The following is a 22564-nucleotide window of genomic DNA, read 5'->3' on the forward strand; positions in this document are numbered from 1 at the left end:
AACAAATTCATTGCCTCATTACTTTTGTACTGCGTAACTAACCTGAAGGAAGTTCATGCATTTGCATATTTGTTCTCTATCGTTGTGTGAATATGCTGAAAGATTATCTACATGAATCACAAATTTCTGAATACAATGATATTACTTTTATTGTGCATAAAAGTGCATATTTTGTCTTTATTTATAAAAGCATCATATTTTAAAATTTATACAGGGAAACTGCATATCATGTATGTTTATTTGTCTTTCCCTCATTTTTTAAAAGTGTGTAACCTCGTAAACACGACTAATTTATGTTTATGAATTTTAAACATAACGATGACGCCCTCATAGGGAGCCTCTCAAGTTACCAATTGGTATTCCTTTACTGCAGTCTTTAGCAGATTTCGATAGAACAATATTCAGTTTAACATCAGTTCCAGGGAATGTAGGAGATAAAGTGAACGAGAACACAGCAAATATTTTTTCCAAAAACCCTGGCTATTATCAACTTAAAGAAATTCAAGATATTCTCGAAGGAAAACGCCCCAAAAACCAACAAAATTTTCTATAGAACAACTCCCAGCTTTTGTGCAAACCCCTCTTACTTCTTGTGACGTAGAACGAAGTTTTTCGCGCTACAAAGCTATGCTGAGAAACGACAGGCGAAGAATGACAACAGAAAACATATGTCACTGCTTAGTTGTGAACTGTAACAGCATAAATGGAGCATTCAGCAATGATGCAACCACTTCAAACTCCATAGACTAAACGTAAGTTACATAAACCTTATTATTCTGTTAAAATAATCTCAGACTGATAATGCATATTTTGTAGCCTATTTATCTATTTTTACGTCATAAATGAATACATATTCTTCACGTTTTCAGGGCATGAACTTCCTTTCCCTGGTCATAGCACAGAAATTTTTAATCATAGGTCATACCCAGAATGAGAATGACTGTGCATTCTACTATTGAACGGTGGGGGTAGGAAGAGTTCTTAAAGGAGGACCTATTATACTGCAAACACAATAGATACCAGTACTGAAATTGGTCAAGAGAAAAGGCAATACCCTATGTACAAAGTCAATGAACTAGATACACCAGACATCTTAGAAAATAGAGCTACATTTGACTAACAAATAAACATATGCTTTTTCTGACTACAAGATGCAATTTATTTATTATTATTGTTGTTGTAGTCATCCTGATTGGTGTAATTTATTTATTTTTATTGTTGTAATAATCCTGATACCAATCAATCTCATTTTGTTTCTAAATCTATATTTGGCATATTTTTCCATTGTATTATCTGAACTTATTACATAGTCATATAAGGAAAAACCTGTTGCAAATAACAAAATATTATGATATACAGTTATATTTGAGAAGTTTTGTCTGGATATTTTAATGCGAAAGTGATGCAACTAAAAAAAAGTCACATAAAAATTACATAAAATGTGTGTATGTGCGTGTGTGTGTGTATCTAATGCTCTGTATTTAACAATGAAGTTCTCATTCTTTTTGCTTCCCAATATTTTGATGGAAGGTCCACAAATGTCCTAAGAGTTTCACAATTAGCCAGGTGCCCCATCTCCATGTCCTCTTCTCTGGTGCACAGTAAGCATTTAGGTGAATTCAGTACTCCAATATGATGGAGGTGTTTACTGAGGCAATCATGACCAGTAATCAATCTAAACATGGTCAAGGCAGATTTTCGAGGTAGATCAGGAATTAGTTTTGGATCTTTGAGTGATTCTTTCCATTTTGAATTTTGATGTTTTTCCTGTTGGCTGTTACTTATTATTTTTATGACTCGTTTTATTTATTCATATGGGAACTTTAAATTTGTCTTTAAGTTGATTTTAGTTCCTTTCTTTGCTAACTTATCTGCTTTCTCGTTACCGTTCAGTCTTCAGTGGGCCGGGATCCATTGGAAGATCATTTGTTTATTTAGCATTTGAATTTGTTTTACCATGCAATGAATTTCTTTTACTTTTTCCATTTTAGGGGATGTAGTTGAGCTGATGGACTGGATTGCAGCTTTGGAGTCAGACAGGATGACTGTTTTTGCACTGGTTTAGCCAAACAAATACATTTTGAAGTGATGTATAAATGGCTTCAACTTCACCATCAAAATTTGTTGTGTACTTGCCAAAATTTTTATAAAGAGAAAAGTATTGATAAGTAGCTCCTGTTCCAGCTCCTTCATTTTGATCCATGAGAGATCCATCAGTGTAAATGTACAACCAGTCTTTTTGTGGATATTTTCTATTAATTGTTTGTAGGGCAATGGATTTTGCTACTTCTGGATTTATATCGTTTTTGTTGAAGACTTCATCAAAATCAAGGCAGCAGTCTACTTTGAAGTTATTTGAAGTGGATTAGATCGAGACCTAGAGGGCGCGTCCCCAGGTGGCGGATCGGGGAATGCCTCTCAGAAATTAGTGGTAGGAGAGAAATAAAATATCTCCCGTGGACCAACAGGTAATTATCTATGCTAGCCTGTCATGGCATAGAGATGCGTCCCACAGGAGGCAGACGTGGGAACTGTTGGTGGATTCAAGTAAGCCCTCCCGGCTAGGTCCGAAGGACCCGCTGACCAAAGACTGTGTTCCTTCCATATAGGGGGTTGAGAAAGGACAGTACAACCACCAACTCTTAAAAACATGGCGTCCTTCGAGAAAATGGTTAAAATCAGCTCATGAAATGTTGCATCCCAAATTACATAAAATAAATACCGACAAAATTAATATTTTAATATACTTTTATAACAATAATGAATGTATATACCAATTTTCATTGCTGTGAGATGATTATCTGATTTACCATCTACAATGAAAAACTTTAGGAATATGTATTATATATCTTTCACGTGTTAAATATTACAGTACCTGGTTAACTAGTTTTAGAGTTCTGAAGATGGCCCATAACAGGCTGACACTAGTTAATTAGGTACTGTAATATTTAACACGCAAAAGATATATATTACATATTCCGAAGTGATACAGTGTTAAAAGTTGTGTAATCAAAATGGAAAACTTTAAATGTCTGTACTGAAAAATCTCTATTTTTGAGTTGTAACAGTCTCGTTCTGAATCATCAAGTTATTTTCCAAGATGATATCATTAAAAGCACATACGCAGCAGATTAAATCGGTTAAGGCACTTGCCTGCCGATCCGGAGTTGCGCTTGGGTGTGGGTTCGATTCCTGCTTGGGCTGATTACCTGGTTGGGTTCTTTCCGAGATTTTCCCCAATCGTAAGGCAAATGTCAGGTAATCTACACTACTGTCTTAGGCAGGTAATAAAAATTGTAAAAAAAAAAGAACAAAAATACCATGAAAAATAAAGTATTTATTACCAAAGTATTTAGAAAACATAGAAAAAAGCAATATCACACACAAGAGTCACAGAGTAGGTTCATGGCACTAATATGATGTGTGGCCGCCTTTAGACAACAATATCTCTTGAATTCTCTTAGATATACTTTCTTGCAATTTCTGGAGAACTGAGGCAGGAATATTCCTCCACCTGCCACAATATAGCTGCAGACTTTGGCTGCTTTTTCACCTTCTCTTTGCCTAGATAATCCCAAAGACACTCGATAATATTTAAATCTGGACTATGAGGAGGCCAGTCCAACAGCTGAACATCTCCTCTACCTTGATTTTGCTGCAAGTAGGTTTTCACTATATTTTCTGTGTGCTTCGGATCATTTTCCTTTTGAAAGACAAAATCTCTTCCAATTAATCGCGAACCTGATGGCATTGCATGATGAATCAATATTTGTTTGTATTTAACAGCTGTCAGCTTACCTTCAATTCTTATTAATCACTCACTCCATTAACTCCATATTTCCACACTACCACCCCCGTGTTTCATAGTTGGTTGCAGACATGCCTCCTTTAATCATTCTTCTTTCCTCCGCCTGACATACTGCCTTCGATGACTTCCAAAGATTTCAAATTTTGATTCGTTGCTCCAAAGGACTTGTTTCCATTATTGGCTCCCTATAGATTGTGTTCTCTTGCAGATGATAATCGCTTTGTCCTATTACCCTTCAGTAAGAGAGGTTTTTTTTTGCAGTAACACGTCCATGAAGACCATTTTTGATGAGTGACCGTCATACTGTAGATGCATGTACTTTAGTATTATTGTTTTCAGAAAGTTCTGCTGCCAGCTGTGCACTTGAAGCTGCTCTACTTCTCAGGGCTGTCACTTTCAGATATTGTTCATCCCTTGCAGTCAATTTCTTGGGCCTGCCAGTCCGCATTCGATCATCTATTGTCCCCAACTGTAGCTTTTCTCTCAGAATCTCCTGCACTGCGCAATACTTGCTTGACAATGATACCGCTCACTCAAAAAATAAACTTTGTATGTCATTTCAACTGAAATTTTTACCATAGCTGCATTTTTTTCTTGTTCAACCTGCTAAGAAGAGACTCAGTCTATTACTAACTTCAGTGTTCTATTTTTTAAAGAAACACATTCATTTCATTTAGCACACAGTATTGACTGCAACTTGTTCTGTTTATATGCAATTTGTAAACACAGCAGTCAATATACCCGATTGAGGGTTGTGTCATGGGTCTATAAAGGAATGTGGTGTTTCCATGGTTTTACATTAAGCTCGGTTTTGATGACGGAGACGAATTCTTGTACTTATTTCACCAGTAAGACTTCATTCTAACTTGTTTTAGACTACTTTCATTCTGAATTCTAGGAACTAGAACACAATATAAACATATTGCATCGGGTGCCTAAGACTTTTGCACAGTAGTGTATGTCGAATCCTCGGCCTCATCTCGCCAAATATCATCTATCACCAATTCCATCGACATTAAATAACCTCGTGGTTGATACAGCATTGTTAAATAACCAAGTATATAAATATGCAGCAGATTAACTGATTTTCTTTAGTGTGCCAATTGAAGTTATGTTCAGATATTCTCCCCGATTTTGACAAACTGGTGAAAGCTAACAGGTATCAGCATTCCTCTTCAGAACATGTCCAACACGAATAATAATATTATGTGGCTGTCTCTATTATATTATTATAGTGTTCTGTATTGCATTGTGTTACTTACAAACCATCTTCAAATACGCCACTGGCGTCGACATAGCCAGCGGTGAGTCAAAGTATATCTCACCCCTACTTGCGAGTTTCTCATCCCTGTACTAGACCCTTCAGATTCATCCACTTCATCTGATGAAGAATACATAATTTTAGAAATTTATCGAATAACTGTTTTCAAACATTCTTTTTCTGGCACAGATGGACCTATAAAATTGGCTCACCTCCTTGTTATTTACTTACTGTTATCTTATTTATTTTCTCATAGATATAGTGCTACAGTGCTGGACGATCAATAATATCTATTAAAATATTGTAGACCTAGATGTGAAATACTTTTTTTGGAGTGGCCAATGAGTATTGTAATTACTCTTATTAAATTTATAATATGAAATTCTGTATATTTTCAGAAACCTAACCTTGAACATCATACTTCACGTACCGGGACTTCTCATGAAATACCAGATAATAGTGACCGGATATTGACTTCTGATGAATATAGTCAGGTATGACCAACATTTTACAATATGACTCAATGAAAGTTCTTAAAATATTGGCTAATGTTGTATTAAGTTGTGAAATAAGAATATTAAAATTACCAACGTAATTCCAAATATGAAATAAAAATGTCATTAAAATGATGTTCTTTGCCATTATACAGCAAGGTATGTTAAATATGTGTCCATTGTAAAATTCTTGCAAATCCAGTTTCCTTCCATTGCAGTATTTTCTCTCTCTGCTGTAATCCTTCCCCGAGATGAATGATAAGAAAGATGATGGTTTGTTTTTAGTCTCCCCAAAAATATATATAGACTGCTAAAATTTCTCTCCTTTCAATTCCTCAGGAGGCTTCTCAAAAAAAAAACACTCTCTCTCCCTCTCCCTCTCCCCCTCCCTCTCCCCTCCCCCTCCCACTCTCCATCCCCCTCTCCCTCTCTCTCCCCCCTCTCCCTCTCTCTCTCTCTCCCTCTCTCTCTCTCAAGCCTTTCTGGTCTGAGCTGATGGCTGCAGCTCTAGTCAACTACAGACTGACCCAGCCTGCACCCTTGAACTGGCGGCCAAAGGGCCATTGGCGCATGCATGTAGAAACGAGAAAACATATCAGAATTTACCAAATCGAAAATCCTTTCCTGAACACACATGCTCTAAAATTATAAATAAACAGCAATCATACATATAATTACATCCTGCCAGATTACAAAGACAAATCATTCATACATATACCGTTACAATATTAATATTTACAAAGCAGGGGATGCTTGGATTGTTTTTTTTTTTAACAGCAGGTCTGCAGTTCTAAGCTAATCATGTGCAACAGATGGCGAGGGATAAAGAGTTTTGTTTGTCATGTAATTCAACATTTTCGAAATTACATGAAATTCTGTCCTAACCTTGTATGCATTGAAAGTAAATGTGTCGGTTGCTACATTAACCATTGTACTGTATCGTTTGCTACCCGTTGCTTGTACTCCCACTCCCCTTTGCGCTGCATATGTCTCGACATTGTGAATTTTCTCTCTTCATTCAATTGCACTTTGGAATATTTTCAATTTAACTTGTCGACTATTGATTGTTTCTCAATTGGAATTGTAGCCTGGTTCGTTACGAATCATTTACACAATTGAGGAGCGTTTTTGCTAAACTTGATAGATGCAAAATTTTGAGAAAATGAGTTATATATCACAATCATATGATGTTTAGCTTCTGTATCACCCATGCAGTCAGATTTTGCACAACTCGGTTCATACCATGCGTAGAGGATGATTAGAAATATCTCCTTCCCACAACATAAACTGTGTATACAATAAAACTCGTTTTCTGACAAAAGTAGTTTTGTGCATCGATCGAGTTTAGCAAAAACGCTTCTCAATTGTGAATGTTCTATCGCTTTGCATTCTCGAGTTACACTGCCAAGGCTACAATGGGACCTGCCAATTCGTGCCTAAACTTCCCCCTTACCGCAGTGAAGATAGATGATGTCACTCACTCCAACTCAATGATATGTTGGATACATTTATCCTTCTCTTGGTCTCCATTTACTTTATTGGAATGTATCGTGTAGTTTAGAAATTATATGCACGACAAAACTGCCCTGAAAATGTATCGACCAAATTTCTATATTACCTAGTGTTGAACAGAACTTACACACGTTAAAAAAAATAAGAATTGCTTTACTATAAATTTTCTGGCTTAAACATATAGGAGATCAGAAAGTAGGCTCTATTAATATCCTCTCAGCCTGTTACTGACCAGAAGAAACACAGGGAACAGATATTCAATTCAATATCATTAATGATACAATGAGTCTACCAGAGCTTAATATTCACAGAGTGAACCGTAAGTACTATCAATAATTTCAGGGAGTTGTTTGAGATATTTCAAACAAAACAGTTTAATACAATTTTGCTCGTTTTTGCTTCCTTTTGGAGATAAAAATGATTTTATATGAAACATTTCATAGCATGTTTTGGGAAAGCCACTGATTTAATTCCCAATATACTCCGTCAATTTAAGAGAGCAATGAATTATGATAATGAATGATTGAAAGAATTTTAGTTTTGTTCTTTAAATGTGCAGAAATTTAATCCGGATAAATGTAAGATTGTTGTTGTTATTGTAGTTGTCTAATGGCAGGTGTTTCACAATAAAGTCATTTGACCTCTTGCACTCCAATATTTTTTAAAGATATTATCATGGTCAGCCACTGAAGCACAGATTTTGAGGGGTTCCGAATCCATTTCTTGGTTTGAGTTGCTCAATGGGCAGTTAGGGGACTGATATTTTCCTATTCTATGCAGGTGTTTGGCCACACAATCATGGTCTGTTGCCAATCTAACTTCAGCTACTGACGATTTTTGTGGTAAATCGGGAATTAACTGTGGATTATGATGCAGAGAGTTCCATTTTTTTTTCCTTGAGATTGTGATATCAAATTTTGTTTGTTGAAGTCTAAGTATGTAGATTTAATAAATCTTTTCACAGAGTAATACATAGATTTAGTAGCAGGTCTGTAAGTAGCAGTGCTGTCCTTATTTGCTAAAGCATCCGCATTCTCGTTTCCCAGGATTCCACAATGGGATGGTATCCATTGGAATACAATTCTTTTATTGAGTGATATTAATTCAGAAAGAATTTTAGTTATTTCTGCTGTTTGAGATAAAGGTGTCTGTTTAGAGACTATTGATAGAACAGCTGCTTTGGAGTCTGACCATATAACTACATTCTTAAATTTATTGATGTGGCATAGAAGATTCCTGAGACTTTCACTTATTGCAATGATTTCTCCACCAAAACTTGTTGTTCCATATCCAAGAGATCTATAAAGTGAGAAGAGACAGCACGTAACACCTGCACCGGCACCTTGTTCTCTGGAGATCAAGTATAAATGAAGCCAGTTTTGTGGAGGGTACCTAATATTAATTGTCTCTAAAGACAATTGTTTCATTATTTCAGTGTTTACTTCTGATTTCAGTATTTCTTCTGTTAAATTTAGATTATATTCTATATTTAATAGAGTTAAAGGGTTTGGTTTAATTTGTAAGTTTTCTTTTAAATTCGGGATATTGATTTTCTGGTTTAATTCTTGAACCATGGATATGAAACTTTGTTGAGTTTTCAATCTACAGAGAGGACTGTATGAATGCCAATTGTTTCCTGGTAATCTGATAAGTTTTTCATATTGAATCAGTGCTTTTTCTTCTATTGTCATTTTGATGCTGTTAATATTAGTGAGGAATCTCATAGAATCTATGGAGTTGTTTTGATTCCACCAGTAATGGGCTGTGAGCTTGGTTTTGAACATATTCTACTTCGTTTATGGAAGGTAAAGTAATTAAAATTTCTCCGCAGTATGTCAGCACTGGCTGTATAAACATTTTGTATGTAGTGTTTAAAGTATACCTGGAGCATCTCCATTTCTATCCTGCTAGACTGTAAAATTCTTTTGCAGAACGAGAACGATAAATTAATGATATTACTTACGGTTCACTCTGTATAAGGAAAAATACAGGAAATTGATTTAAAAAAGCAATGGAATATATGAGGCACTGCGTATACTAGGGGTGGACTCAACAAAGAATCACGATTTCAAGTTTGCTCCTAATACAAAGTATCCACAACGCCTCATACTCTTTCCAGCATAATTATTACTGGTTTCTGTTTTTCTTCATAGCTGCCGAGTGGTGCATTGCAGTTATATGATTCAAAGGAGGATCTCCTACAAGATATTCTGCACAACAGTCTTGCTAAGGAATAGAAGACGATTCTAAGACTGAGAAAAGTACCGGTATTGAAAGTAAGTAATACTTTAGTATACATAAGTTACATAAATCAAAATGTACCGGAATGTTGCCGACAGACTTTTTATAATTGTTATAACACTGGATCTTCATGTGATAAACATTTATTGAAATCAATTTTTAAACACATACTTCTTTACTTTGTAGAGAAGATATATTCATATCAGCTTTTGGACTGTAAGCTTTCCATTAAGAACTTTATTTTATTCCACTTCCACAAGGAAATACGTATGTGTTGTTATTATCTGCTTTATACCCACCTTCCTTTTAGTACATAATAATAAATTGACACACATATCCGTAGTGCCCGGATTTTATGTAATATGAAAATGAGAAATATGTACATAAATATGTGGCTAAAAATGGCAAAATATGTAGATAAATATGTAATAAATAAAAAAAAATGTAATTTAAAAATTAAACTTTATTACATTCATTTTTTATTTTAGTAGGTTATTTTACGACACTTTATCAACAGCTTAGGTTATTTAGCATCTGAATGAGATGAAGGTGATAATGCCGGTGAAATGATTCGGGGTCCAGCACCGAAGGTTACCCAGCATTTGCTCATATTGGGGTTGAGGGAAAATCCCGGAAAAACCTCAACCAGATAAATTGCCCCGACTGAGAATCGGAACCGGGCCACCTGGTTTTGCGGCCAGATGCGCTAACCATTACTCCACAGGCGTGAACACTTTATTAGATGTATTTTTGCACACTAATAAAAAATTACAGGTGCACATGTGATTCAACCTCAATTAATTATTGTTCGGTGGCGCAATTAATAATTAAATATTTTTCCATATTTTTTGCTGTCATTGATCGTCTCGTCAGTGGCAACCCATACATAGGAATCATCAACATCAGCTCTAATCGTTTCCATTGTGTCAGAGTAGCAGGAGTTCAAATAATTTTTATGGAGTATTGATTCATGCGAACTATTGAAGTTGTAGTATTTGCGTAGGAAAGCTTAAAACTTTGGAGCTCCAAGTTTATACCATGGTATGTTTGCAGCAACCATTGCCATGCACAAATTTTTATTGAATTCACTGGTACAAGACGAAGAATGTTTCAGCACCACTTGTGTAAGAAGAACTTCTTTCTTTTCGACGGAGCATGATTTTTATTTCTCATGTGAAGTTCAGTTTCTAAATGCTGTTCTAATTGTGACTTCATGGAGCACCCAATGCGTTTGTCACACACTTTGCATAGCACGATTTTACCATCGTAGTAAAGGAATCGTCAATTGAAATCCAATCTTTAAGCTTGGATGTGAATAACAGTAGACTAGCTATTTGTATCACCTGATGTAAAAATAAACTTCTTAAGAAAACAGAAAAAACTATTGTTTTCTTTTAGAGCAACCTGATTGGCGATGTTTGTGCGAAATGGTCATACCCACAGGGTAACTTTCACTTTTTCCTTCACCGTGTTAGCAGTACAATGACCCACCCTTCGCAGTGGTATTTGTTTCTACTTTACCGTTACTTCTTAAGGGATATATACACTATTAGCATTGCAAACAAATGTCTATTTTTTTCACAGAATACATTATCATTTTCAATTACTAAATTATATTTACGCACTACAGACGAAGAAATAAGCTTTATAAACAATTTTAAAATGTATAAGTTAAGAATTAAGTAGAGGGAAAATTGGTGAAAAAATGTGTACTGTATTCTTTCAAAATATGTAAAAATTTGTAAAATATGCCAAAATATTTATTATGCACCAAAATGTGTAAAAATATATAACTTAAAACTTTGGAATAATTATATCTTTGATATGATCCGCCGATATTTTTGCTTTCCTTATAGCTACGTATATAGGAACAAAATATGTAATTACATAAAATCCGGGCTCTACATATCAGTAATGAAGCTAAGGTATAAATATTGGGTAGCCTAAGCTGAAAAAATTTGCTTACCTTTTTTTTTTTGTGACAGACCCCTCAAGAAGGTGAGGTCCACTCATTTTCACCCCAGAACAGAATACAGATATATCGTTGTTGTTCCTGCAATAACTCCTATGTGCAAAATATAAAAGTTTTCAGTAGGAAGAAAAAACACATTTATTCATCCTATGGCAGCCGTACATAGGAGACTGTGAATTCTTACATTTTCGAAACAAAGAATTTAATATAATTGCATATAGGAGATTTTATTATTTGCTGTATCACTATTTAAGTTATTTAATAGAGCAAAAACCTGAAAATCGATAAATATGTCACATAGGAGTTATTGCAGGAACAACGACGATATGTCTCATAACATTCTGTTAGCGAAGGATATTTCTTATACCATGAAAATTGAAAATTTATATTTTGCTTTCCTCCATGTGCTTTTTTAATATGTAAATTCGGTGTCGATCTTCTGTTTTGTAAGCACATTTTGTTTCATACGTCCAACTTGAAAACAGTTTCTCTTTTAATTCTACAAATAATGACTTCAATGTGCCATTTTACACAAAATTAATATGCAATACACAACACATATTCGCGAATGATTAAACTAATACTCAAAACGTAGCTCATTTAGAGAACATCAATATGGTTGGTTGGTTGGTTGGTTGGTAGGTAGCCAAAATTCTGGTATCATGGCAATGAAGCCATCAGCCGTCTTGCAGTCCAATGTTTTTCCGTGATGTTGAGGTTAACAGGCAAGGCTTCTCAATCTCCCAGGTGGTGCTTATCCATGATATCTCCAGCCGCAAAGGAAACATTATTAATAAAGCACCAACATATCTTACAATTGAAAATTACAAATTTGAATATGTAAAAAATGTTATATATGAAGACCTCCCTCAAAGAACGTTTTATATCAACGGCTTTGCATATGATATACAACGTTCTTTGAGGGAAGTCTTCATATCTTGGCTTCATGATCAATAATGACGACATCAGTCTTGAAATTAAGAGAAGAATATCTATAACAAATAGATGTTACTTTGGATTACTGAAATATATTAAATCGAAATTCTTAACCATCTCAACTAAAATAAGAATATATAAGACGCCTGATGTATGCCTCGGAAACTTGGACTATGAACAAACAGGACATCAGAAGACTTAGTATCTTCGAGAGGAAAATTCTGAGAGCAATTTATGGACCCGTCAAAACAAATAATGAATGGAGAATTAGATATAATAAAGAAATATACGATCTGTTTAAGGAGCCAGATATTATAACAGTTATTACAATTGGTCGATTGCAGTGGGCTGGACACCTGGTAAGAATGGATGATACTAGACCCGCTAAAAGAGCCTTTACATCCAATCCTGGAGGAATCAGATCCAAAGGAAGACCGAAGAGCTGATGGGAGGATAATGTATACGAGGATGCCAACTTTATTGGTGCACGAATGTGGACAGTCAAGGCCAGAAGTAGAGACGGCTGGAATAAAATACTGAGGTAGGCTAAGACTCTCAATGGGTTGTTGAGCCAATGATGATGATGACTTATTTATGATTACGTCCTTTCCACATTACACACAAATCGGTGAGAGGGAGATGCCGATTCTATATAATTGAGCTGCCAAACAATCATGCCCGGTCAGAAGGCAGAAGGCTGTCACTGCTGAATTTCTTGGTTCTTCAGGGATGATGTTTAAATTTTAGAGGACGGGTTCCCATGATTTATCTTTAGTTGATTCCTTTATTCTGTTCAAAGTTGTAGTTTGTATTGAAATTTTTTATTAAATGTGACAGAAATAAATTATTTTTGAGTAATATGTTTTTGTATTAGGGTGCAGCCTTTCACAGCCAGCTGACCCACCAATTCACTATCTGTAATGCCGCAGTGCGCTGGAACCTATTGCAGAACTATTTTCTTGCCAATTTTTGGAACTGCTTGATCAGGGTGCAGCACTGAGAAGTTGCGTCAGCTTTCTGTGAACTATTATTAGCTGTAGCTTGTATAGCTGCTTTTGAGCCAATGAAGATTACAGCTTTGGAAAATTTATTTTTTATTTGAAGTAGATTGGTTAGAATAGTGTATACAGCTTCAACTTCTCCATCAAAGTTTGTGGAGTCCTTCCTGACTTCTTTATAGAACGAGAAAAATTTACAAATTCCTCCAGTTCCTGCAGTATCAAAATCGTTTTGTAAAGATCCATCACTGTAAATGTGTAGCCAGGTTTCACAACGATATTTGCCATTAAATGTTTCTAATGTTAATTGTTTTGCTACATTTGGATTTGTATCATTTTTAACAATTGTTTATTATTGTTTATTGTTAGTAAAATAACATGTACAAAAATACAGTCTTAATTCTTCCCTGAAGGAGTAAAAAACTCGTGCTTAGGGAGTTATCTAAACACATACTTAACACAAACAAAGTGGGCCAAGAAAAAAAAAAATTATAGGAATAAATTAACTTTAAAAATACAATTTCAATTTTAACAATTTAAATCATACAAATACATACACATATTAAATAAAAATTTAGAAATCTTCTCACTATTTGTGAGATGCCACAAGGGAGAAAGAGTACCTAACCGTATAAATGTTTACAAGTTCAGTGAACCATTAACTCCTACAAGTACATAGCTGCAAATACATTTTGTGATTGGTGGAAATACAGTATACCTAGTTTTAGAGAGGCAAGTGTTACAAAAAAGTAAAGAATGTTAATGAACTTGGTTTCATTTCGAATATAGATGATGCTTCAGGAGAGCAATTGATCCTTTCAATGCAGCTAAAGTTACAATCGGATTAATAGATGTAGGTATTCCAAGCCTCTTAAACACATCTTTCATGAAGAGAATAGCGGTACCTCTTGCTCCAACCAGAAGTCCAATTACTTCAAGCTCTTCTAGCTGGTACTTTTGGAGGTAATATGGAATGGTAGGATTGTAGATATTCTTTTTTCCTTATCCACTTCTGCTGGCTGTTCCTCATTCGTTTCGAAACGCACAGTGGAATCAATTATGAATCTAGATCTTGTAGATTCCTTGAAAGCTATTATATCTATGCGCTGTGTACTGCCAGTGACAGAGAGACCATGTACATATATTCTTTAAAAATTAAATTCCTAATGCTACTTTTGAAATTTCTGATACTAAAATTTTCCAATTTTGGGTATTTTTCAATTATTTTATTGTATAACCTTGGACCAAAGTAGGTACCATGGCTCAGAGCTGTGCTTGTGAAATATTTTGGGTCCTCTAGTCGTATAAAATCGGATCTTTTAGTTCCATATTTATGATGATACAATTTGAATTTATTACGATTGTAATGTATGAAGTTTAATAAGGCAATATAATAAATCTGTTTAATTTTCAAAACATTAAAATCAGTGAACAAAAGCTCGGATGAGTAATCAATTGGTTTATTAAGGCATATTTTAATAATTCTTTTCTGAATAAGTATTAGTGGAGTGAGATTAGAATTACAAGCATTTCCCCATCCTAAAATTCCATATTGGAGAATGGATTGAAATAAAGCTAAATAAATGAGACGTAAAATATTAACTGGTAAATAAAATGACTGAAGTATAACAAAGATATAAATAACGTAATCTATTGCATAAATATTTAATATATTTATTCCATCGTAAGTGTTGGTCGATTGTAATGCCTAAATATTTAATTTCTGAGGGTTCGGTTAATATGAGACATTCACAATTTGAGAAGAACAATCAGAATGATGAATTTTGAGCCTAAAAGAAGATTGAGGAGATTTAAGACCACTGGACCTTAGTGAAAATGGAACAACAGTTGCTTTGGATGTGTTTAAGGAAAGTGCCTTTGGTTTGGTTTGGTTTGGTTTGGTTTGGTTCCAATAAGTTGTTTCCAGTTTGAATATTTATGTATTCCAAGGGATTTTGTCGGATTTGTGACATTTCAGTGTTGAGAATGAGATGCGTTTGTAATCTTTTACCTTTCTGCATAAATCCTTGTGTTTTTAATTTAGTAGGCAAGATTTTGTATTTTCTCTAATAGTCATAAGACATAATTACACAGAATAATTATGTATATTAATAATAATAATAATAATAATAATAATAATAATAATAATAATAATAATAATATTTTAAAGTAACTAATTACTTAAACTAAAAGTAATTTGCCATTACAACTTACATAGACATACATACAGCCCAGTTACTTTATGGTGACAGCTCATCGACGCGAGAGAGGAGAAGTTTCGACTGTGGGAGGGAGACCGATCCGACACGAAGCGACACGTTTTCTAGATGGAGGGAGGGAAATACAGTCTTATTAGAAATGAAGTCTCACGTTGCTATCTCGCACGTTGCAGTGTCTGCATAATTTTGAGCTCCTATCACTGTGCTCCCTTCATACTCCGGAACAATAGTCACTAATAAACACTAATGTGGAAATACAAGGAGCAGGAGTTCGGAACAATAATAAACACTAAAGAAGTAAATTAATGTGGAAATACAATGAGCAGCAGTTCGGAACAATAATAAACAATAAAGAAGTAAATTAATGTGGAAATACAATGCGCAGCAGTTCGGAACAATAATAAACACTAAAGAAGTAAATTAATATGGAAATACAATGTGCAGTAGTTCGGAACAATAATAAACAATAAAGAAGTAAATTAATGTGGAAATACAATGTGCAGCAGTTCGGAACAATAATAAACAATAAAGAAGTAAATTAATATGGAAATACAATGCGCAACAGTTCGGAACAATAATAAACAATAAAGAAGTAAATTAATATGGAAATACAATGTGCAGCAGTTCGGAACAATAATAAACAATAAAGAAGTAAATTAATATGGAAATACAATGCGCAACAGTTCGGAACAATAATAAACAATAAAGAAGTAAATTAATGTGGAAATACAATGCGCAGTAGTTCGGAACAATAATAAACAATAAAGAAGTAAATTAATGTGGAAATACAATGTGCAGCAGTTCGGAACAATAATAAACAATAAAGAAGTAAATTAATGTGGAAATACAATGTGCAGCAGTTCGGAACAATAATAAACAATAAAGAAGTAAATTAATATGGAAATACAATGCGCAACAGTTCGGAACAATAATAAACAATAAAGAAGTAAATTAATGTGGAAATACAATGCGCAACAGTTCGGAACAATAATAAACAATAAAGAAGTAAATTAATGTGGAAATACAATGCGCAGAGTTCGGAACAATAATAAACAATAAAGAAGTAAATTAATGTGGAAATACAATGCGCAACAGTTCGGAACAATAGTCACTAATAAACACTAATGTGGAAATACAATGAGCAGCAATCGAATCACTATATACAACAGTTAATCACTAATTAACAACGAAATATACTCATGCAGAAATACCGGTAATGTTCATCAGTGCTTCACTGTACTTTTCCCATCATTATCATCATCATCATTCATCATCATCATCATCATCATCATCCATGTAAATGATGGGGACGGCCTTCTTCTCTGTACTTCTTTATTTTCCTCCAATACTGCAAATTTTTGGCCCTAATGCTGTGATGCTCCACCAGAATTTGGCGATTATTTTGTGTTTTTATTTCCAATGAAATCCTAATTTTAAAATGACTTTCTTCAAAGTCGAGATACCTCCCTGAAAGTCGATAGTCTTTCAATTTCAATAATATTTTTTTTAATTCTGGGCTTCTGTTTCTGTGAAATATAGAACTCGTGTATGGTTCGCCTTATGACAGCTTCATTAAAGTTGTCCACAGTTGATTTTAGCACCGATCGATATCTTTCTTTACTTGGAGCACTAAAAGAAGCTGAAGCCCAGGAATCAATCTGTACGATAGGCCTATTCTTCTTCCCATTAATTTTATTTTTTTATATATGTTCAGGTCAGGAAGATGGAGCTGGTGGTTTTGATGGTGAGGTTCACATTACGCCATTCAACATGAAGGAAGAATTTGAAGAAGGGCATTTTGATACAGATGGCAATTATCACTGGAAGTAAGAAGGAAACATAAGGGATAATTGGCTAGAAAATATTGACTGGGTGAAGGTAATAAGCAGTACAATTTATTTACCCGTAATACGTAATTTTAATTAAATTATTCGTTGTTACAGTAGAGTAATTTTGGCTTTTGTCAAAATAGCATGCTGTTTGAGACTGACATGCTTAAACTTATAGGTCTAGGCTATCTATTTTACGAAATGTCGGATGCTTAATGGCCCTAAGGTGTAATGCAAAACTATTGACTTTTAGAGGTCTATATTCATTATATGTGAAATGTTAGAGCTATTTAAAGTTCTTGGTAGGCTAGTTCCCAAGGAAAGTTATCTTGCCCATCCTCACCAAACATCCAAAAACTGAACCAGACTAGACTAGGTTAGGTTCTCTAGGTTTATTTACTGTAGGTTAAATTTGTTGATGAAGGCAGAGTACTTTTCCTTGGAAATTCAGCTTTGTTATTTTTGTATAAAACGGTTGGAATACTAGCCTATAGCTGCAGATGGGTAAAAAATATTGCAGTTGTGTTATTTCGTTCATACCAGAATTAATGTAACTTGTTAGTGAAATTTAGCAATGATAGTTTAAATTGAGCACACGATGTTCACAAATAAATACTTAACATTTTCGTTTATAATGTCAATAACTGAAAAACTTAAGTTATATCTCCTCTGAAATTGTGTCAATCCTTTATGCAAAGCAATAATAAATTAATAAAGAAACATAAAATGCCATGACGTAAAACTGTAAGAAGTGTATATGTATTCAAAATTAACATAAATATGGATATTGTCAAAATAAATAGTCTGTATTTATGATCGACCTTTTCATTAATGTTAAATAACTTATACAAAAATTGATGGAAAAGGGAACTAAAGCTAAAATTGCATCATCTTGCAGCAGGTGTTTTGAGTATGTTTGGCCCAGTATATGTTTGTGAGAGATTATTTTCCATGATGAAATTTATTAAGCCATGCCACCATAACATACTCGTGGATGAGAACTTAAAAGCATCACTGAGGGTCTGCTGTGCTGCTTCACATTGCGTTTCTTTATTGTATTTTAATTTGTCATTAGCATGACACATGTCATAGTGGCACTGCAGGTTATATTTTCTCATCATATTGAAAATCTTCTTGCAAATTAAATATCTCGAAACATTCTCAAACTTTGTAAAAAAAATGCCTCCTCGCATGAATGTTTTTTAATTGATTTACTGGGCGTGCTTCCGAATAGGGGTAGCGGCATTTCCCTTAAGGTTAGAGCTCAGTTTACTGTCTTCCTCCAATGAGTTTAGCACTGGGACCTGAGGTATTCTTGCCATCGGTGCAGGGGGGTTGCAGGTAGATTCTTTTGTTGCTACAGACAAGCCGAGCTGAGCGGAGTGGGAAGTATTAATCGTCTAAAAATATGCAGTCTTCAGTTTGTAGTAGTGTGTGAATATTTCATATACATATTGTTTACCTAGGCCTATATGGTTTTGTTATTAATATATTAAATATGTCGTTGCAATTTTTGCTCAAACATCTCCCTGATGTTAGCTATGTTAATATTATATGAATTACTCATATTAAATATTTCACTGTTACAACTCATTTATAAGGAAACATGCTGTGGAAAAGTTTTTAGTTTTATTCTATTGGAATTTTAGAATATGTGTGATTGGTATCGTGAAAAACAGATTCCTATAATGTCATGCAAAAATAATTTGTTGGTGATATCTTAAAATACAAATCAAATAATTTTACTTCTGAAGTGAGTTTAGCAGTACAGTATATTTAAATTGATTACTTTACAAAAATTAATTCAATTCTACTAACCACTAAATTTTATAGTATGATTCTTCTTTTCATTTATATTATTGTAGTTTTATTATGATTTTTCTTTTTATTTATTTTATTGTATTTGTATTTCTGATGGTGTGATGGCCTTAACTTCACCAGAATAAATAAATAAATAAAATTTTCTACAATACTTTCCTTCTCTGAACACGTAACTGCGAATGGTTGTATCTCTATCTCGCCGAAAATACGTTAGAAGACTAATAGGCATACTGCTCTCGTAAATTGGGCGAATGTTTTCAGTATGATTGTACTTCCTTCCAGACTGCCGCTGTCACTGTTCCCTCCCACTCCAATACCGCGCTAGACTAGTCGGAACCGCATTCCTCTCAGCACTAAACTCCTCAGAGGATGACAGTAGGTGTGTGTGTATTAATCGAAAAAATGTCATATAAACATGCGTCCTTTTCTCAATATTTTCTAGCCCCTAATTTTCGATTAATACACACACACCTAAATTGAGCTCTAACCTTAGAGGAAATACCGCTGCCCCTGATCGGAAGTGCGTCCGATTTATTTTACGATGCTTTATCAACTGTGATGGCTATCTAGTGTTTGAATGAAATTAAGGTGATAATGCCAGCAAAGTGAGTCCAGGGTAGTCTACAGCACCAAAAGTTACCCGTTAATGGGTTGAGGGAAAACTCTGAAAAAAGAAAAAACCTCAACCAGGTACAAATCAAGAAAAATTGGCTCAGTATCTGGTGGAGTTTCTGGGTAGCTCAATTGGTAGAGTGTTGGTACGTTTAACCAAAGATTCCGGGTTCGATGCCTGGCCCCAGAACAATTTTTCCCTCGAAATTATTCAAATCCTCAATACTTCCCATCTTCAGAAACAGGGATATAAACCGGAGATTAAAGGTAATGCTATATAAAACACTCATTCAGAGTATAGTGATGTATGGAAGTGAAATGTGGACCCTCTCAAAGAAAGCCATGGAAAAGATCGATTCTTTCGAAAGGAAAATCCTGAGGAGAATCTACGGACCCGTATGTGTGCAAGGGGAATGGAGAATTACATATATTAACGAACTGTATTACTTGTATGGAGAGCTACCCTTGTCGCATGTTATTCGGATAAAGACACTCAAATGGGCAGGTCATCTAATTAGGATGGAAGAACATAGAGTTCCAAAGAAGGTATTTTCAGGAGATTTCGGAGGAGGAAGGCCTGTGGAAAGACCACGTAACAGATGGGAAGATGGTGTATGTCAGGATGCACTACAAGTCCTCAAAATCCGAATTGGAGAGTCGCAGCACAGGATTGACAAGTTTGGTGGAGTGCAACTGGGGAGGCCATGACCCGAAAACGGGCCGATGCGCCATAGAAGAAGAAGAAGAAGAATTATTCAAATCAACGTTACAGGGAGTTATACCTCAAAGCTTGATTTGCATAATACACGTCACTGTTCGTTAACAGAAAACCACAATTTAAGTCACATAGAGTTAGTGTGCACTCATTGTTGCTTGCTTGACAGTTGTCAGCCCACTTTGAGGTCTGTGGATACAGAGGGAAAAATTGGATCGGTGTCTGGTGGAGTTCCCAGGTAGCTCAGTTGGTAGAGCGTTGGTACGTTTAACCAAAGGTCCCGGGTTTCGATGCCCGGCCCCAGAACAATTTTTCCCTCGAAATTATTCAAATTATTCAACTCAACCAGGTAACTTGTTCCAACCAGGATTTGAATCCTGAAGTATGAAGTGTTAACAACATAGGGGTAGAAGGCCTTTGTAAACCACTATCTGAACTTTCAGCTGTCATGTACACATGCTACTCACAAATGTCTACTGACTACTCTCCACTGGTCAATCACTTACATCAACTAAGGCAGTTTTCTCCCTCTCCTTCCTGCACAGTGGTGCATACTCTGATCAAATATTGTCCAATAATAATATTGGAAATTTTATGATAAAAGTGGCGAATGACTCGCAGTGCTATCTAGCAGCAGGGATTGTAGGCAGCGAGTATGACTTGACTCATAGCATAGCACAGTGAACTTTGATGTGAGTTTTGTTGCAGAGGTCCTGAATCACTCTCCATAGGCTGTGTCAATTATGGTGATAAGGTATATGTACACATTTACGTACAAAAAATTTTGTTTTGTATAATTTTGCTCTGTAAAATTTTTATACAATTGAGAATGGTATCAGAACGAGAATGAAGTGAACAGATCCCTTGAAATTAGGTCTAAATTGTTTATAAAAATTATTTTGTTTATAATTTTGACTTAAAACTTGAAACATGATAGCTCATGCAGTTTTTAAGATAGAGCCACAGTTTCTTCACTGTTTTATAGCTAAAACTATTCTTTAGTGCCTGACATAAAGCTATTTTTTATTTTCATTTACATTAATTAAATATTAGCATATATGTAACTTATACTAATATTTCATGTTGCATATGTCATTTAAAAAATCCATAGATATGTATTAACTATATTAATGTTATTTTACTCATTGTCAGGCACTGGGGGACATTTCAAGCTTCAAAATGACACCAATATCTTCTTGGTATCACCATATTTGGCTGAGATATCATGTTTGAAAGAAATAAATATTCTAAAATTACTATTTACAGGAAATGGAGCCACAAACTTTCAGAGCCTAGAAGACTGCATCATCATATGTCACCCCTTAAGCAGTTTCATGTCGGTCCAGTTTCAGCTTCTTTCTGGCACTCAAATACCTCGTCCTTGTTTTAACTTCAGGTGTTGAATGTTTTTTTTTTTCTTTTTTTTTTTGGTATTTTTGTCCCTATTTCCATTGATGCAACAAATCCTGTGATGGTGTTTGTCCCAGAGTTTATGCCCATCCTCCTCAGAATTGTAATTTCTACTTTTACACTCTTATTAAAATGACGTACAACATCATTGACACACAAATTTACAGTTTTATGACTAACAGTAAAAGATTATAAATTGCTTCAATATGTAAAAAAGTTTTTTCAATCTCATGATCATGCCTAGATATCTATGCATCTATTTCGGGACTAGAAAGAAGTTTATTTTACAAGCAATGCTGGACGAGGGGATTGACTGCTACGAAGATCACTCCAAAAGTAAGTGACCGTGGCTGATGATGCAGCATTTTGGAAAATGGGACTTATCTGAAAAACCATAAGGCATAAATCGAAAATTCTTATATCAAATTAAAGGGGAGAAAATTGTCTATTAAAATAGTTATATTTTGAAAATTCTAATTATTCATCATTTTTTGCGTTTTGTGGGTGTACATATACCTTAAATATACAAATAAAAGAGCTTAATAAGTTCCTATTGATTTGAAAGGGTTTCTTTTATTTATTTATTTTTTTTCGTACTTTACTGATGACGTGAAACAACATTAGAAATAAATTTAACTGTTAGTTTCTTATTAATTCTATACATTAAAGTAATAAACATAGTCATCAATTATGTCTGATCCTTTTTAAATTAATTGTCTTAGCTCTCAAGAAAAAT

General features: G+C 34.6%; 2 long non-coding RNA genes across 2 annotated transcripts in view; one reads left to right on the forward strand and one right to left on the reverse strand.

Annotated features, from left to right (window-relative positions):
* The window catches only part of LOC138693713 (uncharacterized), a 150041-nt gene that overhangs the window by 17302 nt on the left and 110175 nt on the right, over positions 1-22564 (reverse strand). The window contains exon 2 of the long non-coding RNA XR_011330396.1: positions 15437-15545. This is a non-coding gene — a long non-coding RNA (uncharacterized lncRNA). The remainder of the gene's footprint in view (positions 1-15436; positions 15546-22564) is intronic.
* Positions 4444-22247, forward strand: LOC138693711 (uncharacterized). The gene is made up of 5 exons (XR_011330394.1): positions 4444-5563; positions 9229-9351; positions 12569-12765; positions 17156-17319; positions 21685-22247. It is a non-coding gene; the product is annotated as an uncharacterized lncRNA (long non-coding RNA).

Source organism: Periplaneta americana, unplaced genomic scaffold, assembly GCF_040183065.1.
Source record: "Periplaneta americana isolate PAMFEO1 unplaced genomic scaffold, P.americana_PAMFEO1_priV1 scaffold_18, whole genome shotgun sequence".
In the NCBI taxonomy this organism is placed as follows: Eukaryota; Metazoa; Arthropoda; class Insecta; order Blattodea; family Blattidae; genus Periplaneta; species Periplaneta americana.